This window comes from Rhynchophorus ferrugineus, unplaced genomic scaffold, assembly GCF_030347505.1.
Source record: "Rhynchophorus ferrugineus isolate W39M unplaced genomic scaffold, kcgeb_rfMv2 rfM8, whole genome shotgun sequence".
Lineage (NCBI taxonomy): Eukaryota > Metazoa > Arthropoda > Insecta > Coleoptera > Curculionidae > Rhynchophorus > Rhynchophorus ferrugineus.
The window spans coordinates 10,210,366-10,234,056 of record NW_027472587.1 but is presented as its reverse complement, the minus strand read 5'-3'; the positions used below and the strand labels follow the sequence as shown (position 1 = coordinate 10,234,056).

The following is a 23,691-nucleotide window of genomic DNA, read 5'->3' as shown; positions in this document are numbered from 1 at the left end:
TGATTTATTGAGGAGGCAATCTCTGAAAGCCATAAATAAATAATTTCAATTTATTTTGAGAGTATTCTTTTATGTTGGCGATGTCTATATATAATTCTTTCTTGTCCAATGTTGATCTGAAATGAAAATAAATATTTGAATTAGGAAATATGATTTATAGCAAAAAATATTCTTTTATTATTCAGCATATAGGGGCATAATATTTTTTGTTGCTATTAATTATCTTGAAGATGTTGGAGAACCTTCTCTAGGAATATTTTTCTATCAAATATTAGGTTCTTAAATGTGTTCTGATCATTATTTCACTATTACCTCAAAAGCCAATTATTGTAAAAATTGGTAAAAATGTTTAAATCATGTAGAAATATCTAAAGTAATTATCATTTTTACTAATAGATATCGCTGATCAAAATACAGACAACTACAGAATGAGGCTTTTATTTAAGTTGTATCATACCATAAATGATAATAAAATAATGTATCATTGTTGAACTGTTTAATATTTAATAGTTTTACCTGAGGTGATAATCATACTCGAAGTATGGCCTATGTGCTGGAATATCTAGTTAATTTGGCAATAGTTTTAAGATGTCGATGTTGCTATAGGTTTTACGTTAATCACTACATAGTAAAAAACAAAGTCGCCTTTTCTGTCCCTATATTCCTATGTGCGCTTAAATGTTTAAAACTACGCAACGGATTTTGATGCGGTTTTTTTCAATAGATAGAGTGATTCAAGAGGAAGGTTTATATGTATAATACATGCATAATATACTAAGGCAACATTGCTAATTTTAGAGGTTTCTAACGTGATGTCGTAAATTAACCTATTTTTTAGGCTTATTTAGCAATTAATGTACTACAGTATTGTACACCATAAAAAGGTCTACAAAAAAGTCCGCGATGGTATATGTTTATCTTTTAGGGATAACCCACATTAACCATTTTTATTGTTTACTTTTTACGTGAGAAAATGGCTTATTTACGAAGCTATTTTAAGCAATACGGCATTAATCCTTATCGAATTAAGTACCTTAAATACAGTGTGCAATTAATATAGATCAATATGGTTCCTTACAGCATGTAAATTAAACAAATATTTTCGGAGATATTACAAATTTAAAATTTGCGTTTAAAAATGTGTAATGTAATAAAAATTGTATGAATTTAGATATTCCAAAGATAACAGGAAATCTTCATAGTAAGTATAGGGGAAGAGGAATTGTTTTACTCCAATTTTAATGCGTGGAGGCCAAGGGCAGTAATGAATGAACCAAAAATACTGGATCGATTTTAATCATGTTTTCATTGAGTGACATAGCCATATATATTTTATGCCCGTGCAAAGTCGGAGCGGGCCGCTATGTTTTTATATACAACGTTCATATTTTTTCTGTAGTGTATTTAATTTAGTATCAGCATTGCACCCATGCGAAGCCGGGGCGGGTCGCTAGTTTTTTATATAAAACATTTGAGTTGACTTTAAAAATTCCTACTGTTGTAACATACGATGAGAGTATAAACATATCAACTTCAATAACAACCACAAGAAACAGCCAACTTAATAGTCTAAATCGATCACGGCACATTAGAGACAAAATCTTCTAACGTAACATTTATCCTGCGTAAGAGTCCTTCAGTAAAAGCCGTTCCAAAAAAATACGTTCTTCAGTAAATTTTAACAATTATTAACTATAGAAAACAACATAGAAAACTTGGATTTAAACTATACCAAATTTATTACAAAGTTATCTTTAGATTTTTTTGTTATTAACTCATTATATATTATTGCAATAAAGAACAGGACCCAAAGAACTACCTTGCGGTACACCTGCTTTTGTTTATTTTATTGTTGAGTAAGCTTCTTGAGTAAGATCTTTGAGTCAAGTGAAGATAGAAGAAATTAAATTCAACAACTGTTTAGAGCATTTTAAAAGTCTTACTATTTTTTGATCGCAGTTTAATGTTCTTGGAGATTGATGATTAATAATAATTATTTCAGAATAAAAAGTATATTCCTTGAAATTAAAATGTAGAAAACGCTGTGATTTATATTTTGAAAATAACTAGGAATACTAACATCGAATAAATCGCTAAAATATAAAATATGTTATCTAGAATAGGTCCATGACCTTATTGGAGATCTAGGTTTGGTCATTTTTTATTATTCATGAAGCTGAATGTTTTCTTGCTGGCCAATCCCATTTTTTTGGCGTGTAGTTCACGCACATTTTACGCTTTAGGTGATAGAATTGTAAGCAAGTCATTATCATAAATAATTAAATGAAATATAATGAAGCCAACGACCCATTAGCGACGACTGTTAGTTGTAGAAATAAAAATTTTCGACCATTAATTTGCTATTATGAGGTGATATATTATGTTACACTTCAGTTACTAGGCATCAATATATTCATCAAGCTATTGGAAATGTAAACGTGTTGATGAAATAGGCATCAAATCAAAATATTACCATAAAAGTGAAAGGTAAATATTTTATAACATAGACAGTCACATTCGACAGCTGAAAACTTATAATAAGTAGGTTAAAATTAATTTCAGACAAAGTGACATCATAAAGAATTATATCTGCTATTAATTAGTCAAATCGCATCAATATTGATTAATATGTGAAACAGTTAATTATAAACCTAAATGATAGTACAAAAAAGATTATAAAAGAATAAATTATAAAATAAAAAACTGTGATATTAATACATTTTGGTCGAAATCATCTAAATTTTAAACTTAAAATACTGTACTGAGTTATTCAGTAAGTTTAAGCGGAGCACCAATACTTATTGAACAATAGAATTCATAGTTTTATTGGTAAATGCTTTAAACCACTGATAAATATTAATATGTTTAACGATTAATGCAATAAAATATGTACCCATACGACAATTTAGTTATTGGCCGGCCTGGTTGGCGCAGTGGTAATGGCTACAGGACGGCCCACCTACTGTTGCGATAGTCGAGGGTTCGAATCCTGCTGGTGCATGGTCGTAAATTTATGTTTGTGATTGTCCTAGGCAAGAGTGTAAAATCCGACAAGGAAAATAATCCCAGTCACGCCAGTAACCAGGCTGGGTAAGGCCGGATGTCTTCTGGGATGATTTCTCAGTTGGTCACTCACCAGTCGGAAGGCCTAATGCCGAGGACCGTGATTCGGAGTTCACGTTAAACTGTAGGTCCAGTGCAGATAAAACATCGTTGGTAAAAAGGAGACTTTAAAATATTTAAAAAAATACAAGAAATTATGAATTATTAACAGGAATTTGATCTAAAGCTAAAAGTTCTAAGAGAATTTATTCTTTGAACCTTTATTAATTATTTTAGTTATTTACTTTATGGACCTAAGTTTTGAGAAGTCAATAGTTCATTTAATGATTATAAATGCTTTATTTCAATATAATATAAAGACATTATTAATTATTCACAATAAAATCGTTGTTTTAAGTAATTTTCCATATCTATTGGTGTAATTTCACTTCTTAGCATAGTTCATTTATTTCAGATTTTTATTTTTACATTTAAAAAGCGAAGTTATTTCTGGTACACCCTTTATTTATCACCCACTATGGAAATTCTAAGACAAAAATAAAAAATAACGTTGATATAGTTTATTTCATTCCACATCAACATTGGCCCACCCTTTTAGAAAAGTATACCTGAAATAGCACCTTATTTTTAAACGTACTGTACTAATTTTTCAGTATAAAATATCTTTCTTAAAAAAATATTTAACTTTATTTATTATAACTTTAAGTTCTTGATTTCTGTGGTGTCTATAATATGATAAATAATAAATCAATCAATTATCATAATATTTAGGATATTTTGTGACACCTGTATTATCTTTACTACAAAAACAACCTAAAATTGAAGCATTTTTGAAATATGTCGAAATGCCCAAACATATATTTCATAAAACTTGGATAACAAGAATTTAAATTTAATTTATTTTGCAGCTTCTCCCAAAAATAAAAGACAAATATTTATTCCTTACCCTCAACGGTAAATGTTATATAAAGATAAACAACAATTAGAAGCAATGGAAAAAGCACCACCGAAAGGAATTACGTATTCCCATGCCAAAGCGACCGTTTTTTTCCCAGAGGCGGATATTGCAATTATTCTTCTTCATTTAATTTAACACAATTTGCCTTCGGGGTCGCCACAGATTTTCAATTAGTGTTACGTATCGAAGAGAGAAATATACAGAACATAAATGGTTAAAAATCAAACCTCATATAAGCACACTAAATTTCCTAATTGTACGAGGTTGATTAATTAAATGACATAAAATTGACATTAAATGGATTAATGACATGTAGAAAATCACTTCATTAAGTGATCTCCTATATAAAATACTATTTTAGTTAATTAGCCTTATTTTAAAGCTTATTCAAGTCTATATATGTTTAATAATCAGATCGGATGGTGTTAGATCTTTTAGTCTACGTACTTCACTGTCACTTCGCATATTTATCTTACCGAGTACATCGGGATGCTCACACTCTTTGAAAGTACTTCACACAAACACATTGAATTACACTTCTTAATGGTTATATATATATGGGAGATATCGCATTGTATCACTACATATTAAACATAGTACGGGGCATCGATAATAACACGCAACACTTTATTTTGGAACCGTTGTATGATGGAAATAATAGACTTGTTAGCGATTCCCCATAGTTGGATTCCATATGATCAAATAGCCTTGAATATAGATTTATACAATAACATCTTTTTATCTAATGATAACTTGGATTTGTGTCCGCCAAGCCAAAACATTTGGTAGAGTTTAAGTCCAAGTTGTTTCCGTTTAGTGTGCTTCTTCCAAGTTAATTGTCGAACTAGGTGTAAACCAAGATATTTAGCATCCTCTGCTTGCGGGAGTTGACAATTATTGATATAGAGTGGTGAACATGTTCTTCTACGGAACGTAAAAGTTATATGACTGGATAGTTTGAGTAACATAAAAATAATTTAGTGCTAGACCATGCGAATAAGGCTAACGGTATGAGATGTTATATTTCAAAATTTTTTTAATGATAATACAACTTTAGTTAATCAAATTACAGTAAAGTGGAAATAATACAGCTGCTGGATAACGCGCAGGAAAAAAATTGAAGCGAACGAACTCATACGAACTCCTGTATAAGGGCTTTCACTAATTTTAACTTAAATAGTATTAGTTAATATTAATTTGGGAAATACGTACTGATGTTTCATCTGACACTCATCGTGCTTATGTAACTATGAACAAAAGTAACAAATTAAGTTGTAAATAAAAATTGTAATAATAATTTTCTAATTTGTTCAATCAATTGGCTTGAGATTTTTTAAAAATATTTTTATTTATTTTTCAATTTGCTCTGGAACTGGGCTCTTACATGAACGAATGACTTCCAAATTATTATCGGAAAATTCATAAAAACATAAAAGAAAAAAAATAATTTCGCTTTTTTCAAATATTCTCTTTTAACATGAAAAAGGGGGAGGTTTTATGTTCGGCTGTAGATATATTTTTTACCTTATTTTACTATATACACACAATTTAGCTTAATACCTACCTAAACCTATTTATCTATTCACAATATTATTTTAACTACCACCAACTGATCACTTGGAAGTTGGTGCCAAGTCCAAAATACACATAAAAACAAATCTAAATTAATATAACTGTTCGGATTTAGCACCGCCTTCAAAGTAGTTACTTGGTAGTAGTTAAAATAATACTGTAAATAGATAAATAAGTTTAGGTAGGTATTAAGCTAAATTGTGTGTATGTAGTTGAATATAAAATACGTGTAGTAGATAGGTTAAATAAGGGTTTTGAATATTTTTATTTAGTTGTTATAACGATTATTATGTACATATCTTATTTTAAAACGCTTTTTATTGTGCTGAAAAAAGTTTGATTACTTTTTAATTTTTAGTACAAGTGCATTCAATTATTTTGTAAAAAATATTTCATAAACTCTAGTCATTCTTATTCATTGAAGCCATAGGATGACACGTTTGAAAGGTAACAGTTCGTAGAATATTCTGTATATAAAGCAGCGCTAAATTATTGCACCATGAAATCTGGAGTGGATTGAAAGTGAAAATTCCAGAAAGTCAGATTGGTCATATTTTCCTTTACCACTACCGAGGAAAAAACTCAAATAACTAGTGGTCAATGGAACACCAAGATCAGAAATGGTTTACTCATTTTCGTTCTGGATATTTCGATGTTAAAGATGAACCTCGCTCTGATCGTTGAAAAAGTCGATGAAATTCTTTAAAATATCGTGGTAGAACAAAATATTCCATCTCGTGGCACCTTAAACTATCCACATAAGAGTGGATAACAAGAGAACTTGATTTCCACTTGAATTGACAAATGAAAACTTGCACCGAATATCCCTTTATGCATGAAAACTGTTAATTAGTGTTTTGAAATATATATGTATGAATAAATAATCTTAAGAACATGAAAAATACCGAAATAACATTTTCCACAACCCTTATCATATTATTATAATACATTAGATCATAGATTATGACACATGGTTTTGTACTATTATGAAAAAAATTGTTGTTGCTATATGTTCATATAATTTGTTATTGTTTAAATTATTTCAAATTTCGTTTTATGCTTTATAATGTAGCATTAGTCCCGCATTTTTGTGCCCACAACTCATACATAACACAGTAGATCTCTAATCTTAAAATTGACAAAGTTGCATTATCAGACCTAAACATATTACTTCTAATCCTACCCATTCAAGATATATTCTAGGATAATAAAATGGAATTATCTCAAGGGTTATGGAAGGACTAGCCATAACGCAAGCTATACTGGCCTATATTAAGTATTATATCATATGGTATAGAACACAAGGTATTAAGGCCTTTAATTAAGAACATTATTATTTCAACGAAGTATTACTTTTAAATGAAACTAGTTTATCGACGAATAGACAAATTTCAAATGAATTAACTTAATAATTTAGCGTATTTATATCATATATTAGCGTTACTCAAACATAAATAACCAACATATAATCTATCCAAAGTAGCAGTGAACTTACGTCACCAAGATGTATAATATATTGCCTATTGCAATTTGTAATTTCATTGTAATACCGAACAATATTTTCCTCCTCATTTTATTCCAGTTAAAAATAGATACAATGCTGTGTGATAAGTTCGTACATGTAAACGAATCAGCCTGCAAAAGTCGTTCTGTTGTCAAATGTCTACAAAATTATTCAAAATATTGGTGATAAGCGGTTATTAATGGGCAAACGTTGTTTTGGCGCATTACTTGCTTTGATAAATTTCATAATGCTGCTTAATATTTTTGATTATTCTGCTTGTTCATTTCTTTAAAGAAAAATATTTTGAGCCTGAATAAATGTATTGCCTTAAGGTCAATTAATCAAGGTAGTAAAATGTTTTTGTATCTATTAAAGTTCATGGAATCGAGAATATACATCCCACAACAGATATATTTGAAAAATTATTTAAAGCGTTCATCATAACATTTTTTTCATTTTATTCACCCTTAGAGAATTGTGAAGAGGATGAACATGAGGGCACTTTAGATAATTTACATTATTTAGAAACGAGAAAGGTATTACCAGGAGTTGAGAAATTGCAATTTTACTATATACTTTCACTTCCATGGGGGTCAAACAGTTCTACAATTACTGTTTTGATGTTGCATATCTGAAGACTGAAGACGACAACCCAGGTTAACCTCTCAAAACACTTTCAGGAAGCTTAGCGATTAGCGAAATCACTATTTTCAGATGATCATATGCGATTAGATGCACCTACAACAATTGTATAAATTTTCTATGACAATAACAATAGCCACTTGGTCATGTCCCATTAAACTTCCTCGTGCGTGCCCACCAGCAGGCATTTTGCCAAGTCTGACAACGATATTGTGGCTGCTAGATGCCATTCGATCCAATGCTATTTTAAACATCTTTACTAAATCATTCTTTTGTCGACGGCACGTTTTCTTGACATTATTAAAAGTAATAGTAAAACAATTTCTCTTACACTAAATTTGTGATTAAATAATAACAATTTGTGATATACAGTTATAGAGTATGTTTTAACAAAAACATTAAATGTTTATGGTGAATGCTTATTCGACCGCAAAGTACAGTACGAAGTATAGTACGCGTCGAAATTAAGATTACTACGTTGTTATCATAGGGTATATATAGATGTATTACTTAAATAGGCAAAACCGAGGAAATGTTTTGCAAAAGCATTCGATTGGCTCATTTCTATAACGCCATTATTTCTGTCAGTTTGTTTACGTCCCTATTTTTGTGTGTCCGACATAAAATATATTTAGCATTTTTGTGTTTTAAATATAATCACTATTATTTGATTATTATGTAACTTCATTATCAAAAGTGTTGTGTATCCAGCGTATATGTGGAACTAAAAAACCGTATGTAGTTTTCCTCGGAAGAAACAACCCAAGTTATCTAGATTAAGGATGTGAGTGTGACTTAGCATTGTTTTTAACTGGTACGTATACAATTTTTACATAAAGCATTTGTATTCATCAAAATGTGTCCAAATGGGGCGATGGTAAACGGACATGGAAGGTAAATGTGATTATACTACATGAAAATATTTTGTTATCCTTTAAAAACTTGTTTTTCAAGTGCCTTCAATGAAAAACCTAATTATTAGAAAAGCTGTACATTCTATTCGGAACGGTACTACATCTTGGGACGCCACACCTGATATGTCTTCAGATTTAAACAAATCATTTTAACTAAATAAAGAACCATAAAAACGAAATAAGAATAAGTTTTTTAAGTTACCTTTGTCAGCCATGTTGAAAAATGCATCCAATTCGAAAAAGACGCTTTCAACAAAAGCTTTGTCGAAAAAAATTAAACCAAAAAATACCAAAATATACAGTAACTTCTTGATTACTTGCACCAAATATAAATACAAGTGCCCTACGATTTATTATCCTCTAGAACAGTCTGCTGAAAGCTGAAAATATCAAATATAGCTTTGCTGCCAAATTTTTACTACAAGTCACCTGACCGCAAATCAACATTTAGTTTGTTGTTTCTGCTTACTTTTTAACATGCTCCCATATAAGATACCCTTCTAAATTCTCAATATTTTGTGACTGTACTGAGGACAGAAAGAAGCACAGCATCCTCAAAATCAAAGAACACTCGAGCATCGAATTCCCTAGATCGGAATTACGTGCTAAGCTAAATAGTAAAATGACCGTTTATATTTGATTCCCCCTCGTAACTAAAATAAAACGTCTTAAACGTATTAAACTTTAATGATTTGTGAGCAAAAAATGAACTGACGGAGGCAAATGAAATTTGGTTATTTAAAAAAAACCTAAAAGTAATTAAAACCACTGAATTATCTAAAATATCTATGAGAGCCGGGTTAGAATCTGCCTATTAAATATATATATCGCCAATAATTAGTCTGTCTCGAGCAGTCTGAAAATTAATTGAGTTTTCTAGATGAATCTCGCTTTATCATCGGCTGTTTTCTAAGCTTTTTTCGGTCCCAATATCGGCCCCTCGACCATTGCGCTTTATTGAATAATTTATAACGTTTGAATTTTAATAGCGAGAGCCATATTTAAAATTCCACCACGGACCCGAAATTGTCCTTTATTTATTGGATTTTCTATTCGGTTGCATAATCATCCACTGACGGAATGTTAAAAGGGAGCCGATCTAATCAGCAAAACAAATTTGGCATTTTAATCATTACTAGAATTGATTAGAACAATTGCCCAAGTCAGTGGGTCATAATTGGATATTCATCGATCGAAATAGAACAATATTTTATTCTATAATGTTAATATACTAGATAAAACGTTTTTCTATATTTTAAAGACTCTTTTTACCAACTAGGGGTTTATCTGGACTAGACCTACAGTTTAAAGTGGGCTCCGAACTACGATATTCGACATTAAGCCTACCAACTGGCGAGTAACCCACTTAGAAATCATCCCAGAAGACATCCGGTTTTACCCAGCTTGCTTACAGGCGTGACTGGGACCATTTTCCTTGTCAGATTTTGCACTCGTAGGCACTCGCCTAGAACAATCAGAAATATTAAACAATCACAAACATAACAGGTCAACTGCAAAGTCCCCGGCCTACCATAGTAAAACACATTTTTTGGCAACATTAGTTTTTTATTCAATATAATTCCCCTCTAGAGTGAAAATCTTGGATAACTTCGCAAATCCTTTTGATTTACAGCTCATGGTGCAGTTCTTAGTTGGTTACGTAGCTAAAAGCATTGATAATAAATCGAAATTGTGGTATGTATTTTTTGCGCAACCCCATATTTGCCCCCATAGGTCCAAATTGGCTTTATGATTGTCTTATAAATCAACCTCTTTGTTTTTAGATCAAGTTGAGAATATCTTCCGACTAACCAGTATAGTTGTTTTATGTCGGTTCTAATATGTTTTGCTTTTTATCTAACATGATGTTAGAAAACCAAATAAGAGTTGATTAAAATATGGTTTAGTATAACACAAAATGAACTTGATGTTACCTAATAATTCATTTAAGTAAAAAATAAAGTTATATCATACAATTTCGCAATCCCATTGAAGTTACGAAGTTACGATTCTTTGCCAACAAAAGTGGTTTATTTTATAGTAATTCATTAAAACCACTAGGTCAATTGAAATAGATTTCTCGCTCTTATTTGATCGGCAATTAGTTGCGCCGTCGAAAGCTTATTGGGTGTGGATAATTCGCGGACGACTGAACTATATACAACATTTTCTTCGAAAATATGAGAATTTTGCAAGTAATTAACAAGTATCGTTTAAAAACATCTTCATCTTTTTTTCCAGCAAGTAACAATAAAAATATTTGTTTTCGAAACAAAATTATATCTAAGTGGTAATCGAAAAATATTTAAATAAACCATTAGAACAATTGATTATTTGTTTACGTCAAGCCAGCATTTACGATAGTTAATTTATGATGTACCTAATTATGATTATATTGCTTTTGTAGGGTACAAAGATTGATGAGTAAGCTCTCAGCAAAATATTGAGACAAAAATTTTAAGGTTACAGGATCACCCATCCTAAAAATTATCCCTCCTGCATTATTAATTTACAGAGCTTATCCAAGTCGAACTCGTTAAAGTAATAGCTACTTCAGACATGTTGTTCCTTAGAATGAAGACAGCTTAAGGGATGTAAATAATAAGGACCTTATGAGTATTGGGTAAACATTTTCAGTGTTCACATACTGAATAAAGGAAAACAAAAACTATCAAAGAAGTACTACTGAAACACATTATAAATCCCAGTGAACTTTGGTTGAATACTGAGAGGATGATTTCCAGAAGAGTCACTTCAATAAAGTCGAAGTTTTAGCCATTTTAAAACGGTATTTTGAAGGAAAACATCGAGAGGGTTTTGAGATTTAGAAACACCAAAATAATCCAAACATGGACATCCAACCAGTATATACCAACTCACTGTAGAACATTATCCTCGTGATATTTCATCAACGGGTCTTGGAAAAAAACAGGATCAAATTCACCAAAGCTCATCTGTAGGATTCACTCCCCTGAAGCAACTTTTATTTTCGGTTTCAATAAAACTAACACTCACGATTTCTTGACCGATTTCTAAACAGAGAAGCCAAAGAGTCTCTTAGTACAGCTCGATGAGTCTTAAATATAAATACATTTAATAAATTAAAATAATTGAAATAATTTAATTTTGCAATAGTCGCGGGTTCGAATCCTGTGATTGAGATTGTAAATGTTTATTTAGGCACCAGTGAAAAATCCTACAAGGAATATCCACCTGAGTCACGCCAGTAACCAAGCTGGGTAAAACCGGATGGCTTCTAAGATGGTTTCGAAGTTGGTCGCTGGCCAGTCGGTAGACTTAATGCCGAGGACCGTGATTCGGATCCCACGTTAAACAGTAGGTCCATTCCAGATAAACCTTCGTTGATAAAAAGGAGACTATACAAACAAATAATTTACACATGTTTACCAGTTATCAGACGGCCCACCCTACAAAAATAATAAATCAAAATTCCCCTTATCTTTATTTAGATGATGTTCCTCACGCTATAAATTAGGATGCGACACAGAATCGAATAAATAAGAGACACTTTCTGAGCGATGGCGACATTTCGAGTAGCACCGGACGATTAAAATTCAAACGTTATAATAAATTATTCAATAATACGACAACAAGTGGAACTCGGAAAGCAGGGAGGGCCGATAAAGATGATAACACGTCGGAAGATGAGCTCGCAATCCATTTTAAAAATTTTATTTAGTCCACAAATTTGTAATGATGGCGTTCGGAGGGGCCGGGCAATTTTTAATATGACGCGCTTAAGCTGTTTGCGAAACACGATCCGGTCGGGAATTTATTATTTTCCGTTAAACGAGAAAAACCGAGAAAGAAAATCGAGTTAGAGTAATGGCGATGTAGCGATCTTGAGGCATGTCGAATTTTACATCGTGGAATAACAGACTACAAAATTACAATAAATATAATACGGGCGGGGTGCTAGCAGCATCAACAAGTACACGATTACGAGTAGCTGGTAACCCCTAGACGTTTATCTGGGAGATTACTGAAGGGTACAGATATGTCTCTGAGAAACAACTTGAACTACTCCAAGTGTTCCAATCCAAAAAAGTCCGCGTGTTACTCAGTGCCTTATGGATAATGAGGAACGTGAACACTCACCTCGAATCAGGCATCTCGTTAGTGAAAAGTTTCACGGGCATCTTAGGCACCTTAGAACACGATAACAATCTGATCAAATCCCTATCCATCCGCAAACCTCCGTAGCTGAACCAACTACGATAATCCCAGTCGTAACATAGGGTCTCTGTCGCCCGCAAGACACTATTCTGAAGCGAAGCGACATCAACAAAAGACCATTTGGTTCTAGCTAATCAATCTGGAATAAGAAAAAAGGGAACTTTCATCCATTGACTGTTTGACCATCGTTCAGATCAGACGTGCCACCATTGACTACCCAAGCCTTGTCTTCAGGTAACACCACTGCCAGCCCTTTTTTATCTATTTGTATTTTCCACTTTTTTATATAACTTCAATAAATAACGGTCACACCATGTAAACCATAACTCTTTGATTTCGACCAACGTCCATTAACCATTCACCATACATTCCTAAAGCTATATTAAGAATAAAATCATTTAAATATAAACAGTTTTATAAAATACAAGTGTCCGCAGTTTGATATAAAAAATTCCATCAGTACGTAATATCATATTTTGAAATTGAAAAACTACCAAAAATTTAAACTCGAAGCACTATAATGAGTGATATTGTACTAGTATCACATATATTTTTACCAAATTATCAAGCTCTGATTGTCATTTGCAAAAGCTTTTTTCTATTATTTATTTATTACAGTGTTACTAGTATTTGCTAACAGTAACAGTCTTCCCAATCACTTAAATATATATCTAGGAGGATCCACTGGTCCTATTTAAAATAAAAAACAACTTCTATCGTCATCCTTGGACAACTTCCTCGATAACTCTCGTAGCAACCTGCCGTTCAAGCACTTTTATTTGTTTATTGTTATTGATTCAGTTTGCGCTCTAGTTGCTCACAGCTGACGATTTCAGCTAGACTTTCTTCCGAATTAATGAAACACTTCTACTTTGGACTACTTGCTCTATTTGCACTAATTGCAATTAAGTGAACTAAGGCAATCTTTAATTTGCGTATTTATGACTAGACACTAAAAAATGCATAAAACTTAATTAATTAATAAATTACAACTTTGTGATATATTCATATCAAGTAAAGTCATAAGTGATTAGAAGTCAATTAATTTACAGCAGCTTACAAAGAACAACTCTTTAGAACTCTATAATACAAAATTATGGTTTTATCTAATCGCAACTTATGCTGACGCAGATGCTGATGCTGATTATGATGCTTATGATTGTCTTGAGAATACACAAATACACTTTCACAATACGGCATTTTATAAACGGAAGCAATTCTTCCCAAGCACAACCCTGAAGGAGGAGGCTCTTCCTTAATCCCTACTAAGTTACCAGGTTTTATAATTGTCCTTTTATTATGTCATGGCTTGGTGATTTCTTTATATAAGCAGTATTACAGCTGCACTGAAGTATTAATTGTTAGTATTAGTATAGTAATAGTATGGATTATATATAGAATTAGTATGGATACGGTCCCTGAAATATCTCCAAAAATAAAAAATATATTCTTAAATTCCCCGAAAAAAACCGTCCTCATACGAAGTCAAGATCAGCTTGATGTTAGCTTATCAGATATTAAATATATGAAATTTATAAAAACAGTGAATAGTTTTTGAATACAAATATAATTTTATGCAATTATTTCAAAGGAAACTGTTAGTCTGAAAACTATCGAAAAGGTCTAAAGGAATTTTTAAAAGAATACAATTTTAAAAGCATATAATAAAATGAAGGAAGACGTATTATTTGAAATCATATATTCAGATGAGACAGGGCTATTTCTGAATGGGACCTATATACCCAATGGTCACTCATGGCAAGATGATAATAAAAATAGTGTTTGACAACAAAAGTTGATGGAAAAAGGTAAACGTTGGAATAACAATTAATTAGCTTTTATTAGTTATAACTTTTCTTAATAACTCATTGCAGAAATATTGTACATGCTGGAAACAGGAATGGTTAATAACATCTTCGACTTGAATACGATTGGACTCGAATTCTTCGATTAGACACATCAAAGAAGAAATTAAGAAATGATGGAATTGTAAACAAATGTTAGATTGATTGGAAATTAGCAGCTTAGTTATTCAGTTAAATAAACCTTTCTGAATATGACATGACTCAGTGCTGCCAATTTCTAAGACAAGGTAATGAGAGTGGAAACAACTAAAGGCATAATTAATAATATATAATATTAATAATATATGATATTAATGATACATAATAATAATCACTACATAGTATAAAACAAAGTCGCCTTTTCTGTCCCTATATCCCTATGTGCGCTTAAATCTTTAAAACTACGCAACGGATTTTGATGCGGTTTTTTTCAATAGATAGAGTGATTCAAGAGGAAGGTTTATATGTATAATACATGCATAATACATGCATAATATACTAAGGCAACATTGCTAATTTTAGAGGTTTCTAACGTGATGTCGTAAATTAACCTATTTTTTTAGGCTTATTTAGCAATTAGCAAAAACGCTGCCTAACCCTACGAGTTAGATCAAATTAATGTACTACAGTATTGTACACCATAAAAAGGTCTACAAAAAAGTCCGCGATGGTATATGTTTATCTTTTAGAGATAACCCACATTAACCATTTTTATTGTTTACTTTTTACGTGAGAAAATGGCTTATTTACGAAGCTATTTTAAGCAATACGGCATTAATCCTTATCGAATTAAGTACCTTAAATACAGTGTGCAATTAATATAGATCAATATGGTTCCTTACAGCATGTAAATTAAACAAATATTTTCGGAGATATTACAAATTTAAAATTTGCGTTTAAAAATGTGTAATGTAATAAAAATTGTATGAATTTAGATATTCCAAAGATAGCAGGAAATCTTCATAGTAAGTATAGGGGAAGAGGAATTGTTTTACTCCAAATTTAATGCGTGCAGGCCAAGGGCAGTAATGAATGAACCAAAAATACTGGATCGATTTTAATCATGTTTTCATTGAGTGACATAGGCATATATATTTTATGCCCGTGCAAAGTCGGAGCGGGCCGCTATGTTTTTATATACAACGTTCATATTTTTTCTGTAGTGTATTTAATTTAGTATCAGCATTGCACCCGTGCGAAGCCGGGGCGGGTCGCTAGTAATAATATATAATATTAATAATATGTAATAATTAATATATGATAACTATAGGAAATCTTATTGCAGAGTGTAAAATATTTATGTGAACAGATATGTGTGTAATTGTTCAGAATATACATGAGCATTTTCTTAATATGCAGTGATTAAAGCTAGTTTTATCAAGAAAAATATAAACAGCCTGACAACAGAATAAACTAAGAAGAAATGCAATGATATCGGCACAAGAACTAAAGCTAAAAGGTAAATATGCCTCTAATGAAAGTAAAATATATTACTGGGATATACAAATATTAATTAGGTGGATTAGGCCTCCAGTAGATACAACTACATAAAAAAGGCGCCTAGAAGACTAACTCATAGGTGGTATGGAAAAGAGTTTAATCTAAATATAATAAAACACAACCTTAACCCACAAACTATTATAACTGTGTACTTAATTGTAGTTTTAAGTCTTTCGGTAATATATGCACTAGATCAACTATAATGTTAAAATAAATTATATTTGATAACTGTATTTTTGTTTAATTACTAAACTAAACTAAAACTCAAATTTAGTTGACGTATAATCAAAACTTCTTTGGAGAGACTAAATGAATTAATTTTTTAGAATTGAGAAATATTTATCACAATTTATCGTTCTATGATACGCACGTACTAAAACGTATTTCTCTAAATAAGTTATTATTTTCTAACTGCTTATATATATTTGGCTGTAATATTAGACTATGTCGCATTATTTTTTTAATCATTAGTATTGCAAATAAATAACTTTTAAAAAATCAACAAAAGGAAAGTTATTTCTATATTGACGTCAGTAAAAAAATTAGAATTTCGTATATCCGTCGTATCTTTATTGGCACTGTTGCAATATGACTATGATGGTTTGATTGATAATTTTTCTTGTCACAGCTATTGTAGCAAAGGAAACGTAAAACTTCATCGACGGCTTCAACAGTCCCAGTTCAATAACTCAATCAACATGAAGATTTCAAAATGAATGAAAAAATTAATACGCCTAAACTTTTCTGTTACAGGGTGATCCTGAAAACGAAATCATCAAAACTACCTACAGCCTATTAATTTATTTCACTGAAATATTTATTGTGTAGAAATTTGATGATGTTTTTAATAAAGCAGTAGTTGGTTATCAACCAATAAAATATATATACTTGCTTTAGAGATGCCTACTTTTAACATCCAATAATGGTGATAGAGTATTTTTTTAACAATTTCTTAATTACTTTTGAATAATAAATATCGTGTAATTTATTAAAACTGCTGAAGTATCATTCTAATGACTTGCCAGATCATTCTTCGTGATAGTTGGGTAGTAGTTACGTTGTAATGTAAATATTGGCTCTAGACAAATAAATTGTCTATAAATTGTTTTAACATATGCCATAATCTGGTTACAGCCAATGTAACTAGACGCACATAAAAATTCCTCAACAGTCTGACGAAACTGTGTCATCAAGTTTCTTTATAATCTCTTAAACACATTGACTGCAGTGCTAAATTTTTACTTCTTATTTTATATATATATATATATATATATATGTATACATATATATATATATATATATATATATTTATTTATTTATTTTAATTTAAGAAAATTTGTTGCAATTTAAGAAGTATTTCGCTAAATAATTCACTGTTCTTGAACTGCTTGTATATACGAGGGTGGCAATTAATATTTTGAGCAATAAAGTGTGCATTTAGTTATGATGGAGATTTGTTCACGATGGGATAATTTGATGGAAGCTCAAAAAGTTGCTCGTGTCAATTGGTACAAAGAAGTGGTCAAGAAATAACACATGGGCTGAAAAGTCTCGGGTGCAACAAAGGTTTTTTAGCGGTTTTTTTGTTCTAAGTTGGCTTTATTCATCAACGTGATCTCTATCTAGATCCACATGCATCATTCAGCGCCACTGTAACATTTCAATACCACTTTTGTAGAACAATTTAACTTTTGTCTCAAAATAAATCTGTCACCTGTTACTGTCTTCTCAGATGACAAATGATCATGCAATATAAAATCAACACATTCTTTTGATATCTTTACGATGTTAGCTAACTCATACAACTTCACTTTCCGATCATTCAAAACCATTTTGTTTTTTTTTTGTTTTTTGGTACCACCGCAATTGAACGTCCACAGCGTTCTAACTCATCACTATCTCTATGGCCTCATTTGAAGTCAGCAAACCGACGTCTATCGTTGTTTTTGATGGTCCTTATAACACTTTTCAAGCGATTGCTTCTCTTGGGCGATATTATTCCCATCCAGAAGCATTGTAAAATTAAAACACGAAATTGTTTTTGATCCATGGTTATGAAAAAAAGTAGTATCACTCTTAGTACAATAACAGATAAACTTATTAATAGAACATCATGAAGTCTGAACAGCTTTTTTTTTATTTAGTACTAACAGAAAAAGTGGTGAATTCAATAAAACAAGCGCCATATATATTAAAAAGTTTTGCATAACATTTACATAGATGAAGAAGCTTGGATCTATGGCTTAAATAAAACCCCGTGTGGGTCTTCCAGTACGAATCAAATCTGAGGAAAGTGTTTGGTGCATGTTGCACTTTAAAGAAAACCATCGCCTGTTTCGTCAGAATAATCAGACATATGGTAACCCTGTCATTAGAACAACGTGGAACGGTGAATTCTAAATGGCAAACAATCATTTTGGTACTCAAAATTGATTTGTGAAAAACAAAAAGACAAGGGCCAACGAAGAATTCTTCTTCTTCATCATTACAATGCAATATCTCACATATCGGCTAAAACAACCATCTACTTGACCTCCAAATGTTCGAATTAATGGGTCATCCCCCGTTCAGCCCTGGTATGGAAAGAGAAGACATTTTTTATTCCCGTATATCACGAATAAATTACGAGGCCAACGTTTACGGCGCCTGAAGAAAGCGATGAAGCATTCAAAAGCATCTCATTCATGAAGCACCTTAAGATATGAATAACAACTCGCACTTTAATCGTGAACTGTATTTCATTTAATTTATTTATTCAGCGGTTTTATGTGTAAATAATTAGAAAAAAATTAAGTAAAATTATAAAAGTAATTTTTATGGACGGCACTAAAAAAAGGCACATAATATCTTAATTATTCTTGAACAATAAAGTAAAAAATACCACAGTAACACCCTGATGGCTTGATTGATCATTCTTCTTGATATTCTGATAGTGATTGTGCATATAAAAAGATTGACTCTAGATAAATAAATTGTCTAGGTTAAATTATATCAACATAATCCAACATCTGGTCATACCTAGTGTAATGTTGTTGATTTTGTGTCTGCTTATCTATCGTCGGTTATCTCTATCAGAGAACTGGTTTCATAAAAATACTATATCTCAATTCCAGATTATATAATTACTGTGTATGTATAAGGAAAATTACGTGGATGGTATTGTAAGGGACTTGAAAGAGCGCCTTTTCAAACTAAACTAAATTGCTGCTCAAGTTTTCTGATGAAGTTAATTTTTAACCTGCTTGAACTTCATCACACTATATTTTTCATATCTCACAACTATTGTTAATAGTTAACCATATTTATAAACGAGTTCTTTCTAAAGATACTGAAGTGAACTATTGGAACTTTTGGATTGAATATTTAGAAAACTAGAACCAAAACCAACATATCCAAAATGTTCAAACATGTTCAAAACCGTGTATAATTGTTTTGTCAAACATATCTGAGAGATTGCTGGTTATTTTGATGAAACAGCTATCAAAAAACACAGCTTTCATTCAATATTCACAACAACACGTCTGTTTTATGAATACGAAAAAAGGAGAAACAGCCCGTCGATGAAAACAATCCCAAAATTTTAATTCCCTCTTAATTCTCAGGGTTTATCTAAATTAAAATTTAAACGCTGCTGTTTCAATTGTTGCCCCGAGATAACTCCTGTCCCCGTAGCTATTACCCCACTCCCCTCCCTGCCCCGTCTGTATTAAAGCGCACGGACACCGTCATCCTCTTGGAGTGTTTTTGAGCGAGCTCCTCTTTTAATAGGGGGTAATCGAGTTAGTATTAAATTAATTTTATAATGGCGACTGATGCCTATAACGAGTTGAAAATCCCGTGGAAACTTGTTTCGCGATAAACGCAGAGGGAATATTTCAAATTCAATTTTTGTTCTGTATCAGGCGGTACAAATAAATTGTATTTAGTTCTGTATCCTGTTATGCTACACGAAAATTAAATTATCGTTTTCTCAGTTGATTAGTGATATGAAACATGAAGCGATGTATGTTTCGAGTTTGAAAATAGCCTTTTGTACCTACTGTTAGAAAATGTATATTCCCAATTTTGCTATTTTTTGCTGAAGTTGTAAGTAACTCAGACCAACGTACTATATCAATTTTAACGTCTTTCAAAAAATATTCAGTTGTGAAATTAACATATTGCCTTAAAAGAAATTCAGTAATACAAAAAAGAGGCTTCAACAAAGCCAATCCACTATAATCCCTTAGACAATGTAAATATTAGATGCCTCCTATATTCTGAAGACTTGTTGACTGAAGTCTTGGAAATATACAATGAGTACCCTTTACTTTTACGTTGTCATTTTGCGAAGCACTTGTAATCTTTTCGCTTTTACAATACGCGCTTATATAAACGGAAGCAATTCACCCCAAGCGCAATCCTGAAGATCAATCTCTTCCCTATTAGATCAAGCTATCCCTATTTAGTTACCAGATTTTATAATTGTCCCGCTATTAACATATAGCCTGGTGATTTACTTAGATAAATGTCAGTTTTGATAACTTTCACATTCTATGTACGACAAATTATACTCAATATCACCTGCATTTCATTTGAAGGTTTATATCAAACGGTCAGAAAATATTTTCGCTTTTTGTTGGTTGTTGAATGCCCAATATAAATGTAAGTCTCTCTATATATGTGGGTTGTATAGACATGACGTTTAAGGTACTTGGTGGCTTTCTAGAGCGAATAATATGTTTCCGTATCTGTTCGCAGATAACGCAAGTAACCAGGAATAGCTGTCAGATCGACGACACAATATATGTAAACAAATATTTTAGGCTCTATTTTCCTTGCACCTGGCCTATGCCCTATCAGCACTCTTATCCGGTAGATAGTGAGTGAGTAAGTCAAGGCATTATTAAACGATATTATTTAATTTTAAGCAGTGTTCTTAAAGATTTTGTATTACTTTTTAATAATATTAAATTCAGTATTACTTATTTAAGTATACTCAGCTGTGACAAAACACAATAATAACAAGAGTGATCTTTATTTGAATTTGAATTTTCACAAACAGTTTTTATTAGATTCACAATACAAACGTTAATCTATGTTATCTATTCTTTTTGTCTCATTTTAATAGTTGTTTAATTCCCATTATATATATATATATATATATATATATATATATATATATATATATATATATATATAATTTTGTAATGGTATATAAAATTATATCTTCTAATCGACTATCGACAATAAAATTTTACCTCAACGCCAATCACGCTCTGGCGCGTGATACAAAAAACAAAAAATTTTATTAAATAATATTAAAATCTAAACTGGCCACACGTTAAAACACATTATTAGGAATATTTTATTGTTGTAATCACAAAAAACGTAGTTGGTTTCTAGGGTAAGTGTATTATTTGATCCCAGATCCGCAGCTAATGTTTTAAGTAAGTTTCCAGAATTCTGGTCTGTCTTATAAAATTGGGACAAGGATGCGTTTTTTATTATTTAATTAATACTTTGTTACTAGTCGTTTCCGTCTAACCTACAATTTGTCTTTATGTTAACTTAAATCTAGGTATATAAGTAGGAGGACCCATCGGCACTAACTCAGTTTCTGGTGAAATAATGTTTATACATGTCACTGCTGATTTTTTTAATATATGCACCTCACTACACAACACTACACAAGATCAGATGGTTTGATTCTCTTGAGTCTCTGTCTTGTTCTGGTGGTATCCAAAAGGTATAATATTTCCATATTCGTATGAGAATGGAGTCCATGCCCCATTGCAATTCTCTTGATTTCTTGACTGACTGTGGGTACTTGAAGGTCTCGACGTAGGTACTCAGTCCTATAGTATATAGGTGCACCGTCAATACCTTTCAGGACTTTGATCTGAAAAATTTGTATTTTATTTATGTTATTCTTTGCAGAACATTCCCATAATAGAACTCCGTATGTCCCTACAGGTTTCAGTATTTGCTTATAAAATAGCAATTTATTATGTACTGATAATTGTGATTTTCTTCCAATTAGCCAGTACATTTTCCTATATTTCAATTTCAGTTCTTTTCTTTTCTTCTTTATATGTTCCTTCCAGCGAAGTTTTGCATCGAGATTCATTTCGAGATTTTTAGCATTTTTGCTATATGGAATAATAGCGTTATTTAATGTTGTTGGTGCTTGTACGGTCTGTTTATAGGTGAACTGCACATGCACAGATTTACTTTCATTAATTCTTATTTTCCAAGCTTGTGTCCAATTATTTATATTGTCACTTGCATATTGTAATTTTCGTGAGGCTTCTTCACTGTTATCTCCGACAGCTATAATCGCAGTATCATCAACAAATGTAACCATAATTATATTTTCCATTTGTGGTATATGACAAGCGTAGAGTAGATAAAGCATTGGTTCCAGTAGACTTCCTTGTGGTATACCTGCTTTAGCTTCTTTTATTGTAGGGTAAACTTCTTCTTGTTTGACTCTAAACGTTCTGGAATGCATTTTCTGTAGTTTATGAACAAGCCCTTCATGCCCAACCTTATCGAAAGCTTGTGCTACATCTAAGAATATAGCTGAGCTTACCTTTTGACTTTCGTAGCCTCTTTCAATAAAATCTGTTATTCTGTGGACCTGGCCAAAGGATGTGCTTTTGAAGGGGGTAGTGAGAGTTCAAGGGGAAAAATTGGGGTAGTGGAAAGAGAAAGGGTGTGAGAAGTTGATTCCAATTTTGAAAAAAATTAAATATGTAATAACAATTAAAATAATAACCAGTGACAAAACAAACAACATTCTACAACAATATTAAATAAAAACAAGAGCCGGATACTTTAAACATTCACCAGCAGCCCATTAATGGTAAACTAGCAAAAAACGTAACTTGTTCCATAAAACAAAGTAATCCCCCTTTTTTACGTTTCGCGAAGCTTTAAACATAAAACTTCCTCGACGGCTTCATCAGTCCCGCTCTAATCAACCGTGAAACTTTTATTCAAAAAAAGATTACGACTAAATCTCCCTGTTACAGGGAGTCTATCCGCTAAAGCTTTTGAACAGTCGATTATTAGAGGTAATTAATATTTTAAAAAACCGTCTTAGCGAATACTAAAGCTCATTATCAATCATTAATACGATGCTTGAAGTTTTTTTTTTGGATTTATAAAATACGATTTTGTAAACTTTTGAGGCACATAGCAAAGCATTAAAAAACTAAATACCAAGCTATTTTACTTTAGCCTCATATTATTACACACAACGTGAAAGTTTCCGTGTGTATTATAACTTAGCTTAATGGTGCAACCTAAAAACTCCAACACGCAAGTTATAATATAAATATGTGGACCCAGACATGTAGAACAAAAATAAACTAGAGTAAATAAGTGCATATTGAATTCACCTATAACCAAACTGTCCATATACTAATAAATATAAATTATATTATTATCTTATACAACTAAAATTCTAAGTACATTGGAATGAATCTCCGGACTCCGTTTACTTCGTGTTGG

The 23,691-nt window shown here is 31.6% G+C and overlaps 1 protein-coding gene across 2 annotated transcripts in view; it reads right to left on the bottom strand.

Annotated features, from left to right (window-relative positions):
- Pde8 (Phosphodiesterase 8) overlaps positions 1-23,691 on the bottom strand; it is a 235,178-nt gene that overhangs the window by 192,527 nt on the left and 18,960 nt on the right. The window lies entirely within an intron of this gene.